The sequence below is a fragment of the Cheilinus undulatus genome, linkage group 20, assembly GCF_018320785.1.
Source record: "Cheilinus undulatus linkage group 20, ASM1832078v1, whole genome shotgun sequence".
Taxonomy (NCBI): domain Eukaryota; kingdom Metazoa; phylum Chordata; class Actinopteri; order Labriformes; family Labridae; genus Cheilinus; species Cheilinus undulatus.
The window spans coordinates 31025667-31034700 of record NC_054884.1 but is presented as its reverse complement, the minus strand read 5'-3'; positions in this window follow the sequence as shown (position 1 = coordinate 31034700).

Here is a 9034-nt window from a genome sequence, read left to right as displayed (position 1 = left end):
TCTGTTTGATTGGATGTGTTATGCACCAATGGAAACATTTCCAGATGTAGTATCCAAATGTAAAGAGCAACATCATCAAATATCACAAAACTTTCCTGGTGATTAGCTTAGACTCAGTGACATTGTTGATTGGTTTCTAAAGACAGCAGCTCAACGAATGCAGTGGCCATACTCGAAATGCAAACTTAAACTTTTTTTTAAGTCAAGCTTAAAGCAAAGAAGTGGCACTGAGGTAGGTATTAAGCCTCCTGGCAAATGGACACAACATGCTGGCTGCCGATCAACTCATCCACACCCTTAGTGACCTCATGCATTGTTTCCCAACCTGGTGTCCAGGCACAGCCTTGGGGGGTTGCGCCAAAGATCCCCAGGGTGGGTTTCTGCTCTGAGGTGTCGAATTAGATATGCATATATTTTTCTGCAATCATGATTAGAAACTAAGTGTGCGAATACATATGAATGTACGTATATTAGAGTCACCTTAACATCCTAAGTCCTGATAACTCAAACAATAACCAGAAAATTCTATTTTCTTGGAGCTGAGATGTTTATTTAACCTTCAACTGAAATCCAGAAAAAAGAGAGAAAATTTTTTATAAAATTTCACAGATTTTTTTGTATCACATTTGATACATTAGGCATTTTTGGCAACGGATAATCCACTGGAGGGCATTTTTATCTCTTGATGTGATTGTATTCAAAAGGTTTTTAAGACAATTATTAATGATGTTGAATAGATAGAGGTCTTATATAAGTGTGTATCAAATATGATACAATAGGCTTTAAGGGGTTAAAGATTTTTTAAAAGTGGATCTCTTAATTTTTGAGCAACAAATGATTATTATCATTATTTTAAAGGTTGATTGCTTTTTGTTGGCTTTACAAAAGTGTAAAGTCAAGTGAGGTTTTCAACTAATTGACCTTATACTCTCAAAAAATTCATAGTTTTGGTTCATATGCAACCATGTGCAAACTTTCAGATATGCAAAGAACCAAGGGTTCATCATGGGCCTGATGTGCCACAACCTTTGGCTGGAGAAGGAGGGGAAGGGCAGTCAAGGTCAAGCTTAAAGGCGTCTCTTTTGTCTTTTTCACAACTGGTAATACTCGAAGACTACCGGTGGTTTTTGGGCCTTGGGACAACTCTACTTCATGCACAGATCATCACAGACCATGCTCACTGGCCACATCCAACACTTTCTCCACCCTAAAGGGCTTGACTTCGTTAATTTTTCAACAGATTATTTTCCCATGCCCCTGGTAACATGCTTACCAGGACATCCAGAGCATGACAGGGGTTGTGTCAGTCTTCCTTCTTGCCTGATCATGCTCTAAGGGAGATTACTTATTGAGCTATTATTGTTGCAAAAATATTTTCAAATGCATACAAAGATCTGTGCACAAATCCACAAATGTGTGTACAGATCTGCAAATCCGTGTGAAGATTTGCAAATGTGTGCAAAGTTTTGCAAATTTGTACAAAGATCCACAAATGCGTGCACTAATCTGCAGATATGTAGACCAATTTGTAATTGTGGACTGGCCAAACATGCGTTAAAGTTCTGCACAGTACTGTACATTTATGACTTTTAACGTAAACAAAAATATAGTTTTGCTTTCTTTGAGATTTATAACTGTTTAAACTTGAGTATTTTTTTTTCCAGAGTGGCCATAATGCTCTGTTGTAATAATGATATAAGTGAATATAAGTAATATAAGTGATATAGGTGTGTGTGTGTGTGTGTAGTGGGGGGGGGGGGTTCTAAGGATAAAAAGGATGGGAACCACTGACCTACTGCATAGCCTGTTATCTCCACAGTAGCCATCTTGACTCTGTCTATGCCACTGTCTCCAGTGCTGTTGATGCCCTTGCTAGTCAATGCTTCTGTATCCACAGTCTGCATCTCAGTCCATCTTCAATGCATGCCCCAAGTGCCACTCCCCTCTGCTCCACTCAAGATTTATGCCAAGTCTATTTTCGGTGGAGCTGTTCTCAGCGCATGTCAAGCTGAACAGAGCAGATCGACCCAGACAGGAAGTCTGTTCCAGAAACATGCTGACTGTTGTGACATCACATGCGCTGACCATCACAGGGTATGTGATGTCAGTCACATCACCTGAAGTGTGTCATGCTGCCAATTCTGCTGTTTTAGGTGTTTTAGGTTTTAAGTCACAGATCCACTGGCACAACAGTCGAGGCAGTCAGTCAGTCATGTGAGGCCTCTTTGTTCAGACAGAAGATATCAAGTCATTTAATCAGTATTGCAACAGAACAGGAACCAGATAAACATCAAATTAACCTCAGAAAGAGAACGCAGCATGTTTTTATGCTCACTTTTTTCCTCTTGATCTTCTCAACTCATGATCCAACCGAATGTTTTATGGTGCAGAAACTCAAATCTTACCAAGTATATTTGTCAAATTCAGATCAAAAGCATTTAATTTTTATTGTATTTGCCTCATGCACTTGACATGTCAAGATAAGAATCTTAAATCAAGATATTACAGGCATACAATTAGAATTGAATAATTTTTATCAATGAAAAATTACAAGCAATTAGAGCATCATTTTCTTGCATTTTTCTAACCATGCCATGTGGATGGGGCTTAATACTAATGGTGCCTTATTGACTGTCTGAGCTGTCTCAGAGCTCAGCTGTCCTGGTGTGAACCTGATCTGTGTATAAAAACTTGCTCAAAATCATAGCTGCTGCAGCCGACATAGCTCACATTGTCTTCCTTTGTCCTTAGAAGGTCTGCAGACTGGATACTGTAGCTAAAGTGTATGCCAGTATAAGGGAGGTGCTGCTACTCTATTTATTTTTTGTAGTTTATTAGCCATGATGACTCGATGCAGTTCTGGCATCGTCTCTGTCACAGCACAGCAGCCCGGTGCCCCCTGTCTGCCAAGGCAAACAAAGAGCGGCTGTGTGTCACATGCACAGTCAAACACCAACCTAAACCTCCTCCCACTGAGCGTCTGTGTGCCAGTGCTGAATGGAGAAAATGATGAGCCCACTGAACTCTCTCCCACTTTGCAAATTGATATCATACCGCAGATCCTCCTGTGGTTATATTGGAGGATGTATCTGCGAATCAGCGGGAATGCTTGTGCATGCACATGTGCACCTCACAGTTACAGGAAGACGCTATGATGTAATGTCGATTTACAACATGACTCCTCCTCTTTTCCATCCGCATGTTTGCTGATGAAAATCCTGTGGGAGTGACATCTGTGAGCTTTAGGGAAGTAGGAAGTGGCTGTTAGAGATTTGTTCCCACTTAGAGAGGGAAGTGGAGGGCATGCTCCTCACTGGAAAGAACTTGCAGAAATGGAAGGCAGGGTCACAAATGAAGAGATAGAAGAATAAGGGCTAAGGCTAACACAAAAATGTCCCTGAAAGAGGAAAACAGAATGATGAGAGAGTGCAGGTTCACTCGTAGAAATGAGGATTACAGATGGGTTACTATTTGATCTGATATTGTACAACCCTAACTTCATAAACGTTGGGATGCTTTGTAAAATGTAAATTTAAACTATAATGATATGCTGACCTTATGAACCCATATTCTATTCACAATAGAGGATAAACAACATCGGATGTTGAAACTGAGACATTTTACCATTTCATGAAAAATATCATCTCATTTCTTCATCTCAAGAAAGAAAATTTGTAACTAATTAGCTTAACTGGCAACAGGTCAGTAAGATGACTGGGTATCAAAGGAGCATTTTTAGAGAGGTAGGGTCCTTTAAAAGTAAAGATGGGCAGAGGTTTGCCAGTCTGCGACGAACAGTGTCTAAAGATTGTGAAATAGAAAAATGTTCCCCACAGGTTTGATAGGAGGGGTAAGGCAGCAATGAGCTCCGTATTGGGCGTCGTATTGTACACTGCAGTGAGGGGCTTCTCCTTTATTGTGGCATAGAAAATGTTCTTGACGTGTTCTTACAGTCAAAGGCATGGGATAAACATGAGGCCCTATGACCACTACTGTTAACATATGACTTCAAATTGCTAATTGTTTCTCCCTTAAATCAATGTGTGGTTTGAAGTTTTAAGAAAATCTCTTAAAGCATTTTTGTGTAATTGGAGTCAAAATCAAGGGATAAAATTGAGGCTGAATTTCCTTGACCTTTGACCCATGACCTTCAGACTTAACATTTGTGCAAAGTTTCAAGAAAATTGCTTAAAACTTGTTTTTTTGTTTGTTTGTTTTTATGGAGTGTGTTTACAAGAATGGCCCAAACAAATACATTTGCTAATGGACAAACAAAAATCCATACTGCCTCCAGCCCTGGCAGCCTCCAGCATGGAACCATAAATATGCAATATGCATTTTCAGTATTGCAATATCAGCTTGAAGGACCTTATATGGGTATAACTAACATATTAGGTGGGAGAGCTAAACAGTATTAGTCCTTTGTATTGTATTGAAGGCGTAGATTGGTGACCCCTTTTGGACCCTATGTATGAATCAGTGAAACTCTGCCCTCATTGTTTAAGCCCCTTTTTTGCACTTGAATATTTTGGAACATGTAGTAGGTTTTTACCTACTTAGTGGTGGCATATGTTTGTATTTCTATTGGAGATCATTTGGGACTGTGGTGTCCCTCAAAGCCCAGTACCAGGGCCTTTTTTTATTTTCTCTAAATACGTATGTTTTTATCTACTGTATTGGGGAAAAAGGCTGGCTGCTTTTTGTTGTCTAATGCTGTTAGCACTGTTCAGTAAAGAGTCAAAGGAGGCTGGAGTGAAACAGCAAATGACATTGGAATGTAGGAAGGCATAGAGAACAAAAGGGAACAAAAAAATCATAAAAGATAAGGATGCCTACAAGAGAGAGCTTGTTATTTTGGGGCAGCTGAGCTTTGATTACCTGCTCTATAATTAGAGTAATAGTTAGAGGTAGACAGGACAGAAGTCACATTGGTGAAATGCCTCTACTATCTACTACATACTGTACTCCTCTTTTATGAGTTATTCTGAGGAAAATGGGTCTTGTTTTGCAAAAAGAAAACAGTCTTTTCTTTAAATGATGTTAGATTCCCACACTGGTTTAATGATCTTCATAAATCTAGACAAATTTAAAAGGGTCTCATTTCATAAACTTTTTCACTAACTGGATTATGAATGAAAAATGGATTCTGTTGCTTTATAAAGTTCATGGCCTCTTCATTTTGGCCATGCACTTCCTGTCCAGGCCGAGCTGAAATGGGAAAAAAGAGGCAGAATAAAAAGGGCAAAGAGAAACTTTGCTTCTTAAAATCTCATTTCCTGACTTTAAAGCTCAGTCCTGGACATTCCTTAACCGTGCACATAAAACAAAAGACAGGAAGTCACAAGGCATCCTGGGCTATATACACAGCATATATTCACATGCTGCACGGCATATGGCTCTTTAACGTTTTCCTCACACATGGCACTGTTTTATGTCAATATTTGGTCTCCAAATGGCTGTTGGAGGTTCAGTTACTGAGCTTTAGGTTGTTGGAAAAGTACAACTGACAGTTTTTATTTCTGTCTGAGATAAAACCCAGCTGTTCTTTGTGTTTGACACAATATCTGTATTTACAACATGTCTCTTTTGAATCCTTAATGAGTTTAAAATTATTTTTTCACCTCTTAATCAGCATCCATTTTATTTTAATCATCCTCTTCTGTGATATTTCATCATTTTCAGTTCTTTTCTAAAGATCTTTATCTAGTTATCTTGAAATAGCAAGACCAGTGACTAATTTTGTTCTAACTCCACCACTTTTGTTGTAACAAGCTCCAAAATTTTAAAAACACAGAAAGACACAATTAAGCTAACCGTTGGTTAACATGTCACTAATTAAGCTCCAACCTTAGCTAGCAAAGTAGAACAATGTGGTAAGCCTAAAGGTGGTTTCACATAAGGGGACCAGGGCCTGGACTTGAGTACATTTGAACCCAAACTCATGTTCCTTTTGGTCAGTGTGAAATATTGTTTCCTCTATATCGTAAAAAATTCAGACTTTTGTGGTGTGTTTATTGTAAATACTTGCTATCAGGATATTGTCAAATACCAGTTGTGATGAAATGTAATGAATTGGTTGGATTCCTTTTGTAATCAGATATTTGAAAACGTGATTTGAATAAAATTAAAATGTTCAACCTCCAAATTATCTGTTGCTGAGATGACACCCCACAACGTTCCATTTTGAAAACTTCCTGTTTCATAAATTTCTTTTGCCTTTCACTGAAAGGTCACTGTTTGGTCAAATATCAGCCAAAATATTAAGTATACAGTCATTAGTTTCATTTAAGAACTACAGATAGGCCAGTGGGAGTATTGCATGAGGGATTTTGCAGCCAAATTGCTCTTTGGGTGTATTTTTGTGTGTTAAAGAGTGAACAAGACAGAAAGAAAGATGCAGGTTGGAAAGGAGATGAGGTGGCAGCTATTTTCTGGACATGCTAAAGAGGAAGCTGCTGCCCTTGTGACCTGCCGTATACTTATTTCAGTCAACATTGCAGGCACACCCAGGCAGTTTGAATGTCAACAAGTGAGTGTTTCCTATAAAAATCTCAATATCACAGCTGCTGATTTTCATGTTATGACATAAATCTGTACAGGAGCTAATTTATTGTACTTTTAGGGTTAAAAACATGCTATCAAAGCTGGCGCTTTGGCCTCCAGTGTTGATAGCTTTAGGAATGCTGCTGGCCTTTATTGGCACCAGGTCTGGTAACACCCAAAGCACGTGAAGCATGCCAGCCAGGGTGGGCTCGCCATTTAAAAATACCCCCCTCTAAACATGTCCCAAATTCACTGTGTGGTTTTTACAGCCACGAGACTCTCCCCCGCTCAGATAATACGGAGAAGAGGCCCATGGGTATCTGCGTTTATCATGTGCTTGTATGTGCATGTGTCAGGGCAACCAGTCAACAAGATATCAGACAGGTTGCTGCTACAGATAGTGTTGTGATGATTTACGCTGCCCGGTTGTGTATTTACAGCCGTTGAGAAGCTTGACTGGATTTATGCAAATATTCTTCACATGCAAACACATCATCAGGAGAGCTTGGGATGTGTCATGCAGTCAGAGGTGGCATCTACACCTCAGATAGAACAACTCAATCAGTTCATATATTTATAATTTATTTTAACACTTAAATAGGCCTCAGATTTTTAAAAAGTCCACTCCATATGCTATTAAATGGCATAGAGCCCAACAACTTCTGTGGAGTTATAAACATTCAGCTTAGGTTCGTCACCTCACTCAGAAATTCAAAGCTTTTGTGAGGGGCTTTTGTTTTATGTAGGCAAAGTTTTACTTCTAATGTCTTTAAAGATTTTGTCTCATGTTTTGAAATTACCTTCCTCCCATAACCACAAAAAAGATCTGCTGACAAAATATATACAGCAGCTAATAAAGCTCCCTTTGCCAGCCAACTTCTTCAAACAGTGTGTTCAGTTTATTCAGGCTCCATATTTTGGATTAAAAATGTTGAAACAGTTCAGAGCTTTAGTTTTTCTTGTGAATTTGAAACAGTATGCCTGTGGAGAATGACAGTTTCAAGACTGTATAAGGGCAGGATTCAATTACACTACAAAGATATGTTGAGGTTACAGCTAACACTGTGCACAGCTTCGCATCTGTTAAAGGCTGAATCCTCTGCCTTTTATATTTGAGTTTCTCCTTGTGTAAATGTGGCATTAGAACTTTTATGTTGAATGCAGAAAAATAGAAGTGTGATGCTTTGTTTAGACCAGTAGTTCTCAACTGGTGGGCTGCATAGCTGGTTTTACTGGGTCGTACAGGTGTGCCTGAAAAATGCTATGGCTTTGTTCGATTTTCTAGCTGTAGATTTAGTTTAGAAGCTATGTAACCAACATAGTTTATGTAGCTTTACATAGCTAACTTAGCTAAAGGTGCTTGAGGTATGTTAGTTATGAAGCTATACTACACATGTGGTTTACATAGCTAATGTAGCTTCATTAGCTTTAGATGTAGTTGTATAGCAATGTAACCAACGTAGCTTAAGTAGCGTCCGTAGCTAAGGAAGCTAACAAATATAACTTAACTTCGTGTGTCTTAACTTTAGCTATGTTAATTATCCAGCTATGTTACCTTTGTAGTTTATGTAGCTTACATAGCTAATGTAGCTTTGTTTGCTCCAGCGTTGGGTATGTTAGTTATGTGACTACACTACTTATGTAGTTTACTTAGCTTATGAAGCTGACACTGATTTGTTTGCTTTAGCTATACTACTTGTAGCTACATAACTACATAGTTCACAGAGCAAGCATAGCTTCATTAGCTTTAGATTTAGTTTAGAAGCTGTATAACCAATGTAGGTTATGAAGCTTGCATAGCTAACAGAGCTAGCTACTCTAGCTTAATTTGTAGAAGCTATGTAACCTACATAGTATATGAAGCTTACATAGTTAACCTAGCTAATGTAGCTCAGAGTTCTCTAGCTTTGGGTATATTAGTTATGTAGCTATGTTACAGTGTAGTTTATGTAGCTAATGTAGCTGACAAAGCTTCATTTGCTTTAACTATGCTAGTTTTGTAGCCCATCACCTTTGTAGTTTACATAGCCTATGTAGCTTCATTAGCTTAGTATTTCATTTAGAAGCATTGTCGCAAATGTAGCTTATGTAGCTTCCATAGCTAATGTGGCTAATGTAACTTTGTTTGCTTTAGCTTCAGCTATGTTAGTTATGTTGCTATGGTACCTAGGTAGTTTACTTAGCAACCATGGCTTCATTAGCTTTAGATTTAGTTAAGACGCTATGTAAGCTACATAGTTTATGTAGCTTACATAGCTAACCTAGCTTTGTTTTTTTTAGCTATGTTGGGTTTGTAGCCATGTTACCTATGTTATTTACATAGCTTGCATAGCTTTATTAGCTTTATATTTAGTTTAGAAGCTGCAACAAACGTAGCTTACATAGCTTCATAGCTTAGGTAGCTAATGTAACTTTGCTTGCTTTAGCTTTAGCTATGTTAGTTATCCGTCTATGCTACCTACGCAGTTTACACAGCAAACATACCTAGCTT